The sequence below is a fragment of the Salarias fasciatus genome, chromosome 22, assembly GCF_902148845.1.
Source record: "Salarias fasciatus chromosome 22, fSalaFa1.1, whole genome shotgun sequence".
NCBI classification, from domain to species: Eukaryota; Metazoa; Chordata; class Actinopteri; order Blenniiformes; family Blenniidae; genus Salarias; species Salarias fasciatus.
The window spans coordinates 26,474,467-26,492,515 of record NC_043765.1 but is presented as its reverse complement, the minus strand read 5'-3'; the positions used below and the strand labels follow the sequence as shown (position 1 = coordinate 26,492,515).

Here is an 18,049-nt window from a genome sequence, read left to right as displayed (position 1 = left end):
GCGACTGTTTTAGACGTTTTTCGGGATCTAGGTGGCGCTATAGAGCAGATGCTGTTTTTTTTTTCCATTTCATCGAATTTTTCGCCGATCCGGATGTGTGTGCCAAATTTGGTGAGTTTTCGTGCATGTTTAGGGGGTCAAATTTGGGGTCAAACAGGAGGGACGCGTAAGAATAATAATAAGAAACGAACGAATAACAATAGAGACCTTGCCCTACGGGCAAGGTGGCCTGCGGCCACCTTGCCCTCCGGGGCTCGGTCCCTAATAATAGCTAAGAAAAAGAAACGAACGAATAACAATAGAGACCTTGCCCTACGGGCATGGTGGCCTGCGGCCACCATGCCCTCCGGGGCTCGGTCCCTAATTAAAGCCGCAAGCGGCATTGGTCGGGACCGAGCCTCCCCGCCGGCCAGCGACTGAGACGTCCACCCACTAACATGTAGCTGTTAGCATCTTTCATCCACTAACATGGAGCTGTTAGCATCTCCCGTCCACTAACATGGAGTAGTTAGCATCTCCCATCCACTAACATGGAGTAGTTAGCATCTCCCATCCACTAGCATGGAGTAGTCAGCGTCTCCCATCCACTAACATGGAGTAGTTAGCATCTCCCATCCACTAACATGGAGTAGTTAGCATCTCCCATCCACTAACATGGAGTAGTTAGCATCTCCCATCCACTAACATGGAGTAGTTAGCATGTCCCATCCACTAACATGTAGCTGTTAGCATCTACCACCCACTAACATGGAGCTGTTAGCATCTCCCATCCACTAACATTGAGTTGTTAGCGTCTCCCATCCACTAACATGGAGTAGTTAGCATCTCCCATCCACTAACATGGAGTAGTTAGCATCTTGCATCCACTAACATGGAGTAGTTAGCATCTCCCATCCACCAACATGGAGTAGTTAGCATCTCCCATCCACTAACATGGAGTCGTTAGCATCTCCCATCCACTAACATGGAGTAGTTAGCATCCCCCATCCACTAACATGGAGTAGTTAGCATCTCCCATCCACTAACATGGAGTAGTTAGCATCTCCCATCCACTAACATGGAGTAGTTAGCATCTCCCATCCACTAACATGGAGTAGCTAGCATCTACCATCCACTAACATGGAGTAGTTAGCATCTCCCATCCACTAACATGGAGTAGCTAGCATCTCCCATCCACTAACATGGAGTAGTTAGCATCTCCCATCCACTAACATGGAGTAGTTAGCATCTCCCATCCACTAACATGGAGTAGTTAGCATCTCCCATCCACTAACATGGAGTAGCTCGCATCTCCCATCCACTAACATGGAGTAGTTAGCATCTCCCATCCACTAACATGGAGTTCTTAGCATGTTCCATCCATTAACATGGAGCTGGTGGCTTCAGTCATCCACTAACATGGAGTTGTTAGCATGTTCCATCCACTAACATGGAGTCGTTAGCATCTCCCATCCATTAACAAGGAGTAGTTAGCTTTTGCCATCTGCTTTCCTGAGTCACTGAATGAAGGCACTGAGTGTCAGAGTTTGATTGACAGCTGCTGTCAGCTGTGTAACTGCTCTGCATGTCCATATATGGTCATTTCAGTTAGAGTGGAGAGAGGAGAAAATTACAGTTTCCTTCTGCGAAACAACTGCTCCTTGTACCTTTCCTGTTTGGCAAAACTGAACAAAAAATATCACGTTTGATAGGAAAATTAGTTGTCTTTCAGTTGGTGAGGCTTTCAGAGCATTGAAACTTTTAGTATGGACCCCAGAAGCCTCAGTTTGTGAGAAGCGCGAGATTTTTCCCCATCCGGCTCCATTATAACTGAGAGCAAAAAAAATGCAGAGCGCACCCCAAATCTTACCTGTGTCAACATGCATATATCATCATATTTCACCACTTATGTTACATCATCTTGTTCAGGAGAACCTGCTGGAACTTTACGTGTGCTCGGTTTGTTGATAGCAGTCACGGTTTAGCCGCAGTCGCCACTTGTTTGAGGTGCTGAAAAAAGGCGACTTTTTTCCTTTTTTCCCCATTATAACGGATGAGGGCCGGAGCAAGGCAGGATTTCAGACTTCCAACTTTGAACGCTAATAAAATCCACACCGTTAGACTTTTGACAAAGTTGTTCACAACTTTTGTAGAGAAATTTGTCCTCTTTCACGTCGCGTGACTCTTATGTGTGTGCGACAAACGGTCTCGGAGGAGATAATTTTTTCGTGAGGAGTGATTTTGATCAAAATTTTACTTTGAAAGGGAAATAGCGGACTTCCTGTTGGATTTAGGTCAGGGGTGTGAGCGCGTGAAATGTAGATCTTGATGAGACGAACGCATGAGTGTTGGTTTGATCTCTCTCCGACATTCCTGCGGGCCGTAGCGACTGTTTTAGACGTTTTTTGGGATCTAGGTGGCGCTAGAGAGCAGATGGGGCCAATTTTTCCATTTTATAAAATTTTTCGCCGGTCATGATTTGCGTGCCAAATTTGGTGAGTTTTCGTGCATGTTTAGGGGGTCAAATTCGCGTTTATTTGGGCGTTAGTATAATAATAGAGAACGAGGAGGAGGAGGAGGAGGAGAACGACAAACGAACGAATAACAATAGAGACCTTGCCCTCCGGGCATGGTGGCCTGCGGCCACCATGCCCTCCGGGCTCGGTCCCTAATGAAGAAGAACGAGAACGAGAACGAGAACGAGAAACACACGAATAACAATAGAGACCTTGCCCTCCGGGGCTCGGTCCCTAATAATAATATAGAAGGAGAACGAGAACGACAAACGAACGAAAAACAATAGAGACCTTGCCCTCCGGGGCTCGGTCCCTAATAATAGAGGAGAACGAGAACGACAAACGAACGAAGAACAATAGAGACCTTGCCCTCCGGGCATGGTGGCCTGCGGCCACCATGCCCTCCGGGCTCGGTCCCTAATTATTTGAACTTGTGACCAAACTAAGCCGCTCAGATGAAATGATTTTACCACAAGAGCCTTTCTGAGTCCTGTCGGTTTTACTACAATACGACAAACATCGTCCACAAGACTCCCGATTTTAAGTTCAACATCGGCTACTAAACATTAGAAACTCTTATCAGATGCTTCTGGATCTGCTGTGAAGTCTCACTATAGCTCCATCTTTACGGTCTGGAACCGAACGTTCCAGAACATCGCCACGCGCTTCGGAGCGCCGCAGGAATTTACCACAGGAACATGAAGTGCTGCGACCACAAAGGCAGCTCAGGCTGTGTCACAGAACGTCCCAAAACACCACTCCAGATACTTTAAAAAAAGAGAAACTATAAATACCATCACTACAAAGGTTTCTGGATGTCCATGGTGCAGTGGGAGCTGAACTAGCCGGTTCTGCTCCACCAGGCGGCTTCCCTGACTGACTGGAGACGCTCAGAACTCATGAGGACACGATGAGGGTGTAACTGGAGGGCAGCTGGAAGCTCTGGGACTAATTTAAAGCCTTTAATCACAACCTACTAGCATAACAGACTTTAAATGTTAGCTCTCTGCTTCCAGGAGTTCTCAAGAGGTTAGCATTGTAGCATTGTAGTATTTAGCCGTTGGCAAGATATTCCATTAACTTCCTGTAGGTTTTAAGATAAGTTGAGAATTAAAAGGCCCCGCTTACATGATCACATGACTGTTTTGAAAATGACGTCCGTTTACACAGAGACGGCAGAAACACTGAAAAACACGTAGCTAGTATAACTTGTCGCTGCTGGTTATTGTTATGCTCGGAACAGACACCGAAAACAACCAAAGCTTCCAGTTTTCACTTGAAAATGATCCTTGTATAGCTCTACCTCAACCTTAAACTAAAAGTCTAAGCAATGGCAAACTAGCCTTAGCTTGGTTAGCTAGCATAGCTGGTGAAAACCGTTAGCTCTGTAGCTCCGGCTAGCGGCCGGCGGAGGATGAAGGTATTCAGAAGTTTAGGACCATGTCATGCTAATAATGCTAATGAGAGCTGAAGTTAAATCGCCACAAAGTCTCAAAAACTATTTTATTGTGTCAGTTTTCAGTTGTAAACATCTGGAAATCAGTCTCACAGGACTGAACGTCGCGCTGCATTACAGGAAAGCAGCCCTGATGGTCTGCTGTAGTCCAGCACAGGGTTGAGTTCAGAGGTCACAGACGGCCTAATTTAATCTGGAGTGGGCCGGACTGGTAAAATAGAGCCATGATGACCTTTAAAGTTCTTCTATAAGCTTCTTATTTGTTGTTTTATAGAGTATTCCAGATGAAAATCTTCATGAAACCAAACAATTTCGATTGTAAATGAGTAGAATATCAGCATAAAGCCAATTTAAATGAAACTTTCTGATGCAAAATGCACTAAAATCTTCAAAAAAATGATCTTTTTGCTGTTGTTTTATGCACGTTTTTATAAATTGCTAATTTGATAGCAACGAGGTAGCTAGCTTTAATGACAGCATCACAGTGTTGTGTTGACTTCGCTTCCTTTTCATGAATTTCTTTAAAAAATCAATGTTTTACTTGAATTTTTTTACCATTTGCTCTTCTTTTTGAACTTCTCATCGGCCACTTTTGGCCTACGGGCCTCATGTTTGACACTCCCAGTCCTCATAACAGAGGATTTCACTCCACAGACGTGTTTTACGAGTATTACTGTGACAGAGCTGAACTTTGTGTGTCGAGGTTACAGAAATAGCAGCGGCACAGACGCCGGGGAAGATCCTCCTGGTGTGGAGGTTTGGAACGGGGAGTCATGTGTCTGACGGTCTTAAAACTAAACAAGAGTCCCTTAAATCCTCAGCCGCCTCCAGTCTGCTGCTCCACGAACATCTCCGAGGGACAGAGTCACGCTGCAGGAACTCCGCTTTCATTCTGCTGAAGTGAGTTAAAACCCCTGGAATACGCAAAAAGGAACGAAAGAATGGATAAAAAATTAAATAACAACTAGAAAAAAAAAAGAAAAAAAAAAAAAGCAAAGTGCCAAAAAAGCTAAAAAGTTATCATTACAAACATCAAAATGACTTAACCGCATAACTGCAGAAAATAACGAGTCGCCAAAAATTAAAATCCTTTAAAAGCAGGGGGAACAACGATCAGAGAGGATCAGGACACATAACACGGATAAAATGACAGAAATCTGAGAGAAACTCCAAAATTAAAACTCTACCTAGCACAGGAACAGGAACACATACATAAAAATCAACATAGAATCAAGTATATCAGATAAAAACACAAACAAATAAAAAAAATAAAATGACTAATGTATTGTTAGAATAATTCAAAATCCAACAATTTCTAGAAATAAAAGATTAGGAGTGAAAATAACTGAAAGATTACACAAAAAGATTTAAAAAAAACCTTTTAATTAATAATAACAATAATAATGTTGTAGAATTTTAAAGATTCCTCATCATGCTCAGTGAAAAACAGCAACAGCAACAACAAACAATATTATATATACTATTACTAGTGCTCTATATGTACTCCACTATTTATGAGAAAAGGATAGGAGTTAAAATGTAGGAAAATCTTGTCATTTCCAGTGATGAAATGATGAAATGTTATATATTATGAGCAGTTTGTGTTTGTCTACACAATTTTATGATCTGTTATATACACATAAACACACTTTTTCATAGGACACACACGCCTTCCTGGACTTCCCGCTCCAGTCAGAGTTTTAATTCCATCACTGCCTCTCTGGAAGAGGGAAGTCTGTGAAGAGACGACTCTCTGCGGCTCTGGATTCCTCCTCTCCAGACTCCCTCTGACCGGTCTCCCCCGCCCCATCGCCCCGTCCTCCTCGTGGCCCCTCCCGGTCGGAGGTCACGGGAAGGGCTGGCGCGCGTTGACCCCGGATTCAGGACACGGACTGAGTGAAGACCTGAGACAGGAAGTGAAGTCTGGGACAACACTGACCTCCAGTGGAGGCTCGGCAGCCTCTCCTGCAGCGGAGCCGGAGAACAGAGAAAATCCGTCCTCTGGTGACAACTCGGGGCGTTGCTCAAGGACACTTCAAGAAACAATGCAAAATCAATTTGAATCATCACATAAACGTCACATGTTTTGGCTGTAATCGTAATAAAAGCTGAAAGAAATTCCAAAAACAGTGAATATAGAGACATAAAAACACTGTAAGAAACTTTCTTCTGTTGATTCCAGGTTAGTTTTAACAGTGAAATAGACTCTAATAGAATAATAGAATCGTTACTTCTTCTCACATCTTCCTGATTTTAATAATTTGTGCGTTAAGGACACATTATGGTGACCTCCTTTAGTAAAGCAACAGCTGAACACACACTAAACACACAATAAACACACACTAAACACTCAGTTCTCTCCTGATATTATTGTTAGAATATCAAATTTAATCAAAATGCAGTGGCTTACTTCCTAACGAGGGAACTTTTACATTTAGCGGCAGTTTTTTTTTTTTTTTACAGTTTTTTAAACATCCAGTGTGGTGATTTCTCACTGCTGAGACCGTATACGAGCCCTGAGGGGAGGGACGGCAAGCACAACAGTCTCCAGAAGACAAGAGAAGAGTCTCAACAAACAACAGGAGAGGTTTAAAAAACAAGAGAAAAAAAAAAAACTACAGAAAAATGTAGAAAAGCAATAGAGAAGTCTCAACAAAAAAAAACCTTTTAAACACAACAGAAAAGTCTTAAAAACACCAACAAGGTCATAAAAAACAACAGAGTAGTCTCCTACAACAATAGAAAATCCCTGAAGAAAAAGAGAAGAGTCTCCAAAAACAAGAAAAAGGTCTTTATAAGAATTACAGGAAACTTAAAAAAAACAAAAAACAAAAAAATAGAGAAGTCATAACAACAATCGGAAATCCTTAAAAACAACAGAAAAGCCTTAAAAATAATAGAAAGATCATTGCAACACCTGTAAAAACCCTTAAAAACAACAAAAAACTTTGCAAAACCAACAGAAAAAATCATGGAAAAATGTAGATGAGCCATAAAAAAACAACTGAAAATTCCTAAAAACAACAAAACAATCTCTAAAACAACAGAGAAGACTTTGAAAAACACCAAAAAGCCATGAAAACAACAGTACAGTCTCACAACACAAAATTCCGGAAGAAAAGCAGAAGAGTCTTCAAAAACAAGAAAAGTCTTTAAAAATGTACAGAAAACATTAAAAAAGTGATAGAGATATCATAACAACACCCAGAAATCCTTAAAAACAGCAGAAAAGCCTGAGAAACAACAGAGGAGCCTTGTAAACAACACAACAATCTTCAAAAAAACGATATGAAAATCTTTAGACGGACAATTCTCCAAAACGTCAGAAAAAGAAGCAGGAACGTCTCAAACACCAGAGAGAAAAAAGTCTCACAAACAAAAGTCTCCAAAGTCACTAGAAACATAATAAAAACCAGAGAAAGTCTCATTTGATTCACTGCTGGATGAATTCTAAAACAAAGGTTATGAAGAAACTTGACGCAGTCGTCAGGTCAGCAGCTCTGAGTCCCGTTGAAAACTGTCCGTCTTCATGACTCACTGTCTGACAGAAGAGACTTTTAGTCCAGAAAATACGGCAAATAATGGAATCTGTAGGAAACTGACCACGTTATTGACGAGGTCAGTTTAAAAATTCCCTCATGACAGGATGAAATCCTCCCCTGGTCTTAAAATAATCTGTTTTTCTCATCTTAAACACAACGCTTTAATTCTGTCGCTGTCATGAACTGAAGAAAGTCTGACCTCAGACTGAGCTGAATCCTTCATGTTTTATATTCAACAAACAAACATTCCGTTTCTGCTAAGTATAGTTAAAAAAAAAATCATGCCAATGCTTTGAGGTTTGAAGTAAAAGGTCAAAGGTCATGGCGGGGTCTGGATGTTAAAGTGTTGTGGCGGTTCATCTCCTGCTTCGACACATCTGTACAGATCGGGTTTGTTCACCCGCTGAACACACACTCACACACTCACTCTGGCTGGCCGTCTCGGGCGGCGCCGCTCCCTCGCCATGCCTCCCGGCGTTGATTGATCTCTGTTTTGATCGGCCCCGACTCGGCGATTCATCAAGCTTCCCCGCGTTCATTTATCCAGTTAGCGCCGCAGACGCCCCCTGATTATCATCTCACACCACCCATCTCCTGCAGAATCACACGCAGACAGCCGAACGAGTGCGTGTGTGTGTGTGTGTGTGTGTGAAAACACTCGTGCTGACCTGTAAGAACAACACACACTGGCGGGAGCTTTTGTTCTGCAGCTCTTGAGAAACGTTTTAGTGCTGAAGTGGAGAACATTTCTTAAAATGATGCTAATGCTAGGTGATGCTAATGGTGCTAAGCTAAAGAAATCAATTAGTTCCAACAATCATTTTTTACAACTGTAGCTGTGTATTTAATTACATGATGGAAATTCAGTCACTGAAGCCTGTTTGATGTTTTGAATTATTTGATTTAAACAACATAATAACCGGACCGCAAGAGGTTCTGATCCGGCCGTCCAAACAAGCAAGAATATGGTAAAAAATTCCCAAAAACTCAAGATTTTTGCTTCAACAAATTTCCGAGAGAAGTGAATTGTTGATAACTGCTGTTAGCTGCTGTTAGCCACTGTTAGTCGGTGTTAGCCACTGTTAGCTGCCGTTAGCTACTATCAGCCTCGGTTAGCTGACGTTAGCCTCCACTAGCTGCCGTTAACTGTTCTCATCAGTGTTGATCCCGTCAAAACTTTCACACAGCAAATCAAAACTTAAACACGAAAACAAACCTGTTATACGAGGGGGTACCGGAAAGTTCCCGGACTCTGGTCATAAAATACTAATAATAATGAGTTTGGACTTCTGGCCGTCAGATGTGCTGCAGGTAAGCCTCGTGCACATCTGTGAAAAAGCTGAGCTCCCAGAGTGACACTGACGCCTGTCAGGCGCTATTTATAGCAACAGAGTGCAGCCGCGTCTTCGATTTTTCCAAAATGGCGACATTGACGGGGAAGCCAGAGCAGCGCGTAAACATTAAATTCTGCTTTTTGCTGGGAAGAAACAGCAGCAGAAACACTCAGCTTGTTGCAGCAAGCCTACAAGGATGACGCTCTGGGGAAGACTCAGGTCCAGGAGTGGTTCAGGAGTTTGAGAAGGGCCAGATGTCGGCGCGTCAGGTCCGCTCAGCCGTGAAAACAATGCTGAGCTGCTTTCTCAATGTCCAGGGTCTCGTCCACAGCGAGTCTGTCCCTCCAGGTCAGACTGTAAATCAGGACTACTACAGGAAGTCCTCAGACGCTCCGTGAGGATGTGAGGAGGAAGCAGAGCATCGTGGCGGAGTGGAGCCGGTTGATCCACCACCACAGAGCGCCAGCGGACACGGCGCTGCGCCTCACGCAGTTTCTGGAGAAGAATGAGATGAATCTCCTCTCCCATCCGCCTGATTCTCCAGATGAAGCCTCGAGTGACTTTTTCTTGTTCCCCAGGTTGAAGAAGCAGCTGAAGGGACAGCGGTTTGCAGATGTGGAGGAGGTGACAGACAAATCACAGCCGGCCCAGAATGGCACAATTACGCTCAGGTCTGATGACACATTGGTGAAGTGGGAGACACGGCTGGAGCGCTGCATTAATGCAGATGGAGACTATTTTGAAGGCGACAGTGATGTTTTATTTTGAAATGTCAGAAATAAAAAGTTACAATCAAAGTCCGGGAACTTTCCGGTACCCCCTCATATATGCTCCATCCTCAGAATACTTCATTTCCCAGAATGCACTTCTATTGATGACATCATCCCGATCCAGATTGGACAGATCGTCCAGTGTGAGACTGTTGTGAAGTGTTGCGATGTGACTTGAAATGAATGTAACTCTGTATGCAGATGATGTCCATGTCTCTGTGCTTGATTGAAGTAACAGTGTTCTTTCTCTTGCCTCTAATTCTCACCTCCCTCCACATCAGGACTCCATCCGATTGAGATGAAATAGAGAGAAATATAATTGAATGAAATTATCAAGATGCTACATTATTTAAGTTTTTTGGGACATTAAAGATTTTTGTACTTCATGGTTATCAATGACACGTACAGTGGGTGGAATACTTATCATTTTCATTCATTAATAATAAAAACTATGCAGTTCTCTCTCAATCTGTACATAACTGACTCTCTTACATTCAAAATGGCCCAAAAGGTTTGGTTCTTGGCAGGTGATAAGGATTGGTCTTTATCATATCATTTCTGAAGTCTTTGTTCCAGAGCAGAGTGGGTCTGCCTGTAATAGCAGGAGGGAGCCAGCAGGGGGCAACAGCGCTCCGTCCCCAGCCCTGTGGCCTGCTGGCTGCTGGGAGGTGGAGGCAGTGCCCACTCAGTGGTGATTAAGGTTCTGGTGATGAGTCACGAGGAGGGGGTGTGGGGGGGGGGGGATGGGACGGAGAGACGGAGTGAGAGAGTGAGGGGGGCGGGGGGTGTGGCGGTGGGGTGGGGGGGGCTGTGGGGGGGGGGGGGGGGGGGGGCTGCTTACATTACCTCCAGGTGTCCTCTCACGTTGCCAGGAGGCTGACAGATCTCTGCTGTCTGGCCATGAATCTGCCTGCTCCGTGTTCTGCTGCCAGGGTCCCTGCCTGGGGGGGGGCGTGAGGGGGGGCAGGGGTCACGTCAACACACTCCACCCAACCAACACCAATCCCCGGCCGCGCGTCTTTCAAAAATGCCAATTAGCGGAAGCCGGGGTTGAGTTTTATTTGAACTTGAATCGAATCTCTCATGCAAAGAGTTTGGACACCTGTTCGTCTGCGTCACACTTCCTCTTTCTGCTTTTCGTCTCACGTTTCCGCTTCTCTTTCTGTTTCAGGCCCGCAACAAACATCTGAGGGAGCGTGTTTCTGTTTTTTTGGGTTTTTTTTCTTCATCCTCTCCAGATCTCACACGCCTGATTGGTGCGGTTGGCTGAACCGGAGCGTAACGTGCGGCAGCAGCAGCTGTGAGTTAGCGTCGATCAGCCGGCTCGAGCTGCACGGGGGTGGCTGACTAAGTCTTCTTCCCCTCGCACAAACTTTCCCTCCTCCCCGCCTGCCCACACACACACACACACACACACACACACACACACACACACACACGCACACACACAGAGCGGAGCGTCACGTTGCCGTGTTGCCATGGTCCGGGGCGTCTTCACAGAATAGCGGTTGTAAATAACAGGCGTGCCGTCCGTGGACGCGCTGAATGGGGCTTTCACTGGGAGATAAACGCCCCCGATGCTGTTTACACACACACGCACACACACACACACACACACACACACACACACACACACACACACACACACACACACACACACAGCGCCGTGTTCAAGGGTGATGTGGCCAAAACACCACAGTGGCAGCTTCCCCCTCCCTTGAAACTCGCACTGTGCTAATAGCAGCCTTGACGGGGCAAGGTCCATTTGTTACTTGTCAAATCAGCATATTTCAAACCGTATCGCTGTCTGACCTTTGATGATCAGCTTCATATTTTACACAAACACTGTCACTGCACCATGCAACCATTATGCAATATTTTAAGATGATATCTATTTCAGAGACCGAGACACTACGGCATTAAAGAACCCATCTCCCTGAGGGGCCTCATGAAAAACCAGCGCTGCTGGTGAGGATTGAGACATTAGTTGTTTTCAATTTTGCTTAATGAGAAAAGAAAAGCCTCTTGATCAGCAAAAGCTGATTCTCGGACATTTTAGGGTCTAGTGGTTTATTTGAAGGGGTCACCAGAGATCAAGAGTTCACACGTTGGCTTTGAGGGAGTCAGATCATTGTAGCACACCAACTGGTGCATGTGCTTTATTTGCAATGCTCCTGTTTTTGGCTTCACTGTGAGGTTTTCCTGAACCAGAGGCCTCGTTCGCCCAACGACTTCTAGTGAAAATGCAAAACTTTCATTGTCACTTGTTTTTTGATAAAAAAAAATATACATCAGTGAAAATGCGTCTCTCTGGGCAGACGGCCCGAACGCTGCCGCCGTGCATGAGCACCACGGCTGCAGCGAGCGGTCCGTCTGCACGTGTGCACAGGTGTGGAAAAAGAAAAAAACATTTATCTGAGAATGAGCAGCATTATTGGCTCAGAATTCACTGCAGAGAAAGGAAATGTTCTCGAAGCACGAGGTTTGTTATCATCGAGAACAATCTGTGGCCCTGGAAGTTGTCGTTTCACCGCTGCAGAGGCCCGATCATAACATCCTGGAGTCGGGTGAAGACGCAGAGATCGCAGCTCAGCAGGTTTTCTAGAGGGCTTCAGACCGTCTCCTGCCACAAACACGAAGCCGTCTCCCTCAGATCCAAATGCATAAATCCTTCATGTAAATAAACTTCAGATATTTCCACACCTCATTAAACCTCTGCTCAGCAGAAATAACCGTTGAGTGTTAATTTATCTTTCTCATCTCGCCAGATGAAGGAGAGCTGGTCTCCATTCTCATGTTTTCTAAAGGAGTGAAATTCAACGTTAAGCTACGGCACTCCAAAGCTTTTTTTTATACAAGCATTCCTAACTTTGCAAACATTCAAAAACAGGGTTTCTTCTGAGGAATGTGAAAAATGCAACTCTTCTGAACAATCCCTGAAATGTTGACACATCTCGCATGAATACATGAAAAGGAAAATGTGAATAAACTCTGTTCTGTCTTGTCTGCATCTGCTTCTTTGCGGATGACACTGACGTCTACGTGCCTTTATAATGCCTCCATAAAACAATAAACTCAGACTTGAGGACATGCTTTTAGCGCACATGGGCTCTTATTTGCATGACTCGCATACGTGCAGGAGCTCCTGGAAGCCCTGCGGGGTTTGTCCCGCTCACGCCGGCGTCGTGAATTCACACGTCTGAGTCAGCATGTGCACCGAGAAACCCCCGTCGTCTGCGAGCGTCTGACTCACTGCGTGGCACATCCCACCTCGTTCCTGTCCCACAACCCCACAGGACCTGCAGGGTTCCCAGAGGGTTCAGCTGAACCCATTTTCTTTGTTTACATGTGCTCGACTCTATCAAACAGGTAGCTTCACATGGCAACGGTGACTCAGCCAGGAACAGGCCGGTTGTGTATTTACAAGGTGGAGCGTTCAATAAAACTCGAGGCAGACTATGACCTCCGGGTGATGAGCATCAGAAGGGAAAGTGTCAATAAACACCATGGATTTCTACAAGGAGGCGCTCAGAAGTCACACTGAGGTAATGTTTGGGAAAAGCCACTCAGTCAAAGGTTTGTTTTTCAAACCTTCATAACAATCAAGTGGATCAATCGACGTTTAAGACGAGCAACTGTGGAAACAAATGGATCAAACCCAAATCCAGGCTGGAACCTGGATCTTATGTATTGTACCTTAATGTTTGAGCTGCACAGAGATTTTCCTGCTTTTGAATGTTCCTCTCTGCTTTCAGTGCTGTCACCCATCTTTCTTCCTCTCCTCAGATCAATTTTTCTGAGCGTTCACATGAAGAAAATCCCATCAGCTCATGTCGTGTCACCGAGGCATCGCTCTTTATCGTCCCGTCTCTGCCTCCTGAGGCGAGCCGCCGGCGTCCCCGGAAGGGTCTCAGACGCCGGGTGAGGATGTGGTGGGGCGAGCACACCTCGGCACCCAGCTCACCGGTAATGACTGGGAGCCTTCACTCCTTCTTCTTTGTGAACACAAATATCTGCTTTTTCTCCCCTCAGAGGGAGGAGGAGCAGATGATCTTTGTTCAGTCATGTTTATCTGGAAACAAACATTCCCATTAACGTGTTTAGACAAATTCATATTGGTTACTGACCATGGTGCTCTTGGACTTTTAGATTACATTATACATACACAGATAGTATTGTTTAGTTTTTTTTAACCAACAAACTCTTTCAGATTCATCCTCCCACTAAATTGACTAACATAAGGCTATTTTGTATTTATGTAATTTGTATTTCATTGTATTTTCCAATAATTACTTGTTATATATTTGTTTGTATTTTTTATGGCATATTAATTAGCATCTGATTTTGTTAAGCGTGCCTGCTTTATTCTAATATTGCGTCTTTACATGTGTTCCTGAAGGTATTTTAACCTCTTTCAGTTTTAATAATCACCCATATTAAATGTTCTACAGCGCTGTTTTTCTCCATTATTGTCATTTTAGTTTCTTTGTTCCTTCTGGTGTTCTCTTGTTACAACCGCATCAATCCTCCCAAGAAGAGCTTTAAACGGTACCAGACTGCATTAAAAAATGGGATCTGAACGAGGCGGTCAGAGAGCATATAACCTCCGTCCCGAGAGAGTATGATTCATATCTGGAAGAAAATAGAGTCACTCCTTCCTTGTTCCATTATATGTGAGGCTGTCCTTGAACAAAAAAAAAACATTTGCAAGGTTGTTAAGCAATAATCCAACCAGCCAACCAACCAACTAATGATAAAGAACTTACTCAAAAGGCCACTAAACAACAATTCTGAGTTTGTAGTTTGCTATACTAGTCACCATTACAGAAAATGTCAAAACCTATGAAGTTACTTCCTGGTGCTTTTCAGTATGGGCATAATGGAAAAAATACATCAAATAAAAAAGAACAAAACATAAAAAAAAACATTGACAACACAGCCATGGAGTAAATCTGGGCTAATTAGAGGAAAATGCATATTTTAAAAAAAAGGTACTGTTAAGTTGCTTTAAACACGTCGTTAAAAACGCAAATTACTGCTTTGCATCTGCTGAGTAATGTAAAAGAGGTTAGCTAAGATGTTTGCATTAGCGTCAAACCAGGAAATAAAGGCTGTGTTTTGTTCTGCGCCTGATAATTTTAATAATTTTTGTTCCGTTTTGCTAATTTGGAACAACATATAAAAAATAATAATATATATATATATAAAAAAAAACGATTCAGTTTTGTCTAACAAGGGCTCCTTTAACCTTTTCACCATTTCATGGAAGACAATTGTTTGGGCGAAATAGATGAATGAACAAAAATGACTTATTTAGCTTTAGCTTCTTCTCTGAATGACGCTAGCTGATTGTAGCTTTGACTTTAGCTTGTTGTAGCCTCGGCTGGTGACTGCAGATACGACACACACACTCCTCTCAGACACACCGTTAAGTAAACGTCACCTGGTTATATTCTGTCACGACATTTTGTAGATTAGCCGCAAACAGCTGAATTAACGGTTCCATTCATCTAGATGTGTGTGAACCTTTGACTGGAGCTGGGATGGAAAAGGAGGGCAGAATCTGCAGAACGCTGGTGGTTAAGCTGGTCGACGAACAGGGAGCATTATTGCTGAGGCGAGGAGGTAAGCGCTATCTGAGAGGATAATAAGTGTTTCAGGCGTGGAGGATGTTTGAGGAGCGGCTGGCTCGGCGCTGCCACGCTTGTTAGCCAGGACTCAGGAGGAAGATGGCTGAGACCGCTGCGTTCCAATCAAATCAAAATGACAGAGTGACCTTGGAGAGGCACAGGGAGGATATATTTTTAGCCGTTCTCAAAGGAACACTCTATTCCCCCCCCCCCCTTCGGTCCTCCAATTTTATTTATATTTTTATTTATCTCCCTGGTTTTTTCGGCGCTCTGGCGCTGGCGTTCTCTTCGGAGGCGAGGCTTGGCGGAGCGGAGCTCACGAGCCGATCGGGTTCGTGATCAGGGGGAGTCGTGAGGGGGAATTAACAGCTCCAAGTCACAGGAGGTTTTGACAAGTCTTTTTCCCCCCCCTCCTCGAGCTGTGTCAATAAAAGACTTTTCCACACACGTCGGCCGGAGGGAGGAGGGTTTGAGTCACTGACTGAGAAGCAAGTGTCGGCTGTGTTTGGAGGAAGCTGTTGCCCTCTGAGCTCCTCCATAAACTGCTCACGTCAATTTACTGGACTACAGTTTGCATGTATTTGATAAAAATAGCACCAGGACTGACATGGATCAGGTCCCCTTAACGCATAGCGCCACATTGTTGCAGCTATAAAAAAGCATTATGAGAGTTTCAAACTGACATGAAAGCAATAATAACATTACTCAACTGCTTCTCCTCCTGGTGTCATCTCCATTTTACAATCTTTCTTCTCTGCTTTGTCCATTTATTCTTTCTGATAGTCAGTCAGTAGATATGTGGAAACAGTAAAGCTTCCTCCAGGTTGACATCCACCGACCAGTCCAGGTACCTTCCTCTTCAAAGAAATAACGGTTCATGTTAGCAGTGCAGCGGTGGAAAGCAGTGAGCCACAAGAGGAGATGAGTCAAAGGTAGAGTGGTCCACTTCTGTTTATTTTATTGTGCAAAAAAATATCAAGTGCAAAAAGTGCATAGGAGGATGTTAAAGGAGCATGGCTTCCCCAGCAGCACAGCAGAACCCAGCTGCCCCTACAATCAACTACAACTACCGAGTGAATGTCTTCAGGCCTTGAATTCACTCACCTTAAGTGGGTAAAACCATAAAAACTCCAGAGGTGTAAAACATAATATTAGTTCACTAAAACTATGTGAAAATCCTCCGCTACAAAACCCATAATAATCTAAAGAAAAACAAAACCAATACTTTAGAAAAAACTGAACCAATCGCCCAAAAAAATAAATGAAATCCTAAACCATATCTAAAATCTGTGAAACCACTCCCAGCCCGTTCCCTCTCTTGGTCCAGCTCGGAACCTTCTTCAGTGGCGTCCGGTCGCCTGGGGAATCTTTTGGCCGGACACCACCTCTGGACACAAGAGCAGAAGGTGAGTAAAGATCACACACTCCACCACACTCACACACGCAGCACCTTCTCACACTCACTGCATGCACGCCAACACCTAAAAGAAAAGCCAATTAGAAGCAGGCGCATGTATTGCACATTATCCAATCTGATTTGTCGTGTCCGTCTCTGCAGGTCCGCCGCCATCACTACAGGTGACACCCCGAGTTACAGTTCACCTGGACTTTTACAGTTTGATCCATGAATACGTCGTACGGGGCAATCCACATGGAACTTAATCCGAAATATGATTTTCTGTTAGATCAGTCCACCCACAGTCCACGACAGAGATGTGAACGAGATCAGACCGAACCGCAGGAGAACAGAACGCCGTCTCGGAATGGACGACATCCTCCCGCCAACTCTGGAGGTCTACGGCGTTTATCTGTGGTTTTACACACTCCCCATCCGTGTAGAGTCCAACATAAGTACTTTTTCAAGGGGAACTGGCTTCTCGCACAGCCCGGCACCGTGACGCACGGCGGTCCACCGCCGCGGGCGGACTCAGTTTGTCGGTGTGAAAGAGGGCATTACACCTTTAAACGTTCAAAACAGGATGTGATGCCATCCAGACGCACGTCATGTGGTTAAACGGCAGAAGCAGAGGTTCAGAAAAAGTGGATCAACACAGAACAAAGTCTGCAAATGAAAGTCTGAGATCACCAGGTGGAACGTGTCTCTCACTGCATTTACTGTTTGCAAACTGTGGGACATTTTAATTTCATGCATTATGAGCATAAACCAAACATGTTGAGTCACTGATGGTCAGATACACTCTCTTGTCCTGCTTTGCTTCATTTTTGCCTCAACAGCACAAATAAAACCAAACAATGAAACATGAATTTCATCTTTTCATAACAGACATTGAATAAATGATTTCCAAATGTATAAAAGAAGATGAAACATCCACAAACGCATCACAACATCAGGACAGCAAGTTACACCTTAGTCTCAAGAAAGGTGGCTTTAACAAAGATTCCTACAAAAATCATTCAAACTGCTTCTCCTAACCTGCGACCTCAGCAGCACACTGAATTATAAAACTGTCTTCTGACACCAAGAAATAATTTTCTAAGGTTTGAAATGATAGAATGCAGATATTATCGGGACTTGAACAATTCCACGTGATCAGATCTCTCAGTCAGTGAAAATAGTTCGAACACCCTTTCATGAACAGTGCTCTATAAACAACTCCCTGTATTTATTATTTTCTGTACTCATGAAGGAAAATGTGCTATAAATCAACTGTGGACATCAGATCTACTGATATAGGATCACATGTTTATTTCCTTGTTTAGAGACACCAGACTTTGATAGTTTTGTGTCGAAGCTGTTGGATAAAAACCTGCTTTCCATCATATTTCATTCTTCCTGTGTTTTGTCAGTAAAATGTTACAAG

At 44.0% G+C, this 18,049-nt stretch overlaps 1 long non-coding RNA gene across 1 annotated transcript; it reads left to right on the top strand.

Annotated features, from left to right (window-relative positions):
* Nucleotides 1-10,751: 10,751 nt before the first annotated feature.
* On the top strand, nt 10,752-17,403 carry LOC115409651 (uncharacterized). The gene is made up of 6 exons (XR_003934007.1): nt 10,752-10,897; nt 11,498-11,565; nt 13,384-13,563; nt 16,555-16,633; nt 16,786-16,805; nt 16,913-17,403. It is a non-coding gene; the product is annotated as an uncharacterized LOC115409651 (long non-coding RNA).
* The last annotated feature ends 646 nt before the right edge of the window (nt 17,404-18,049 follow it).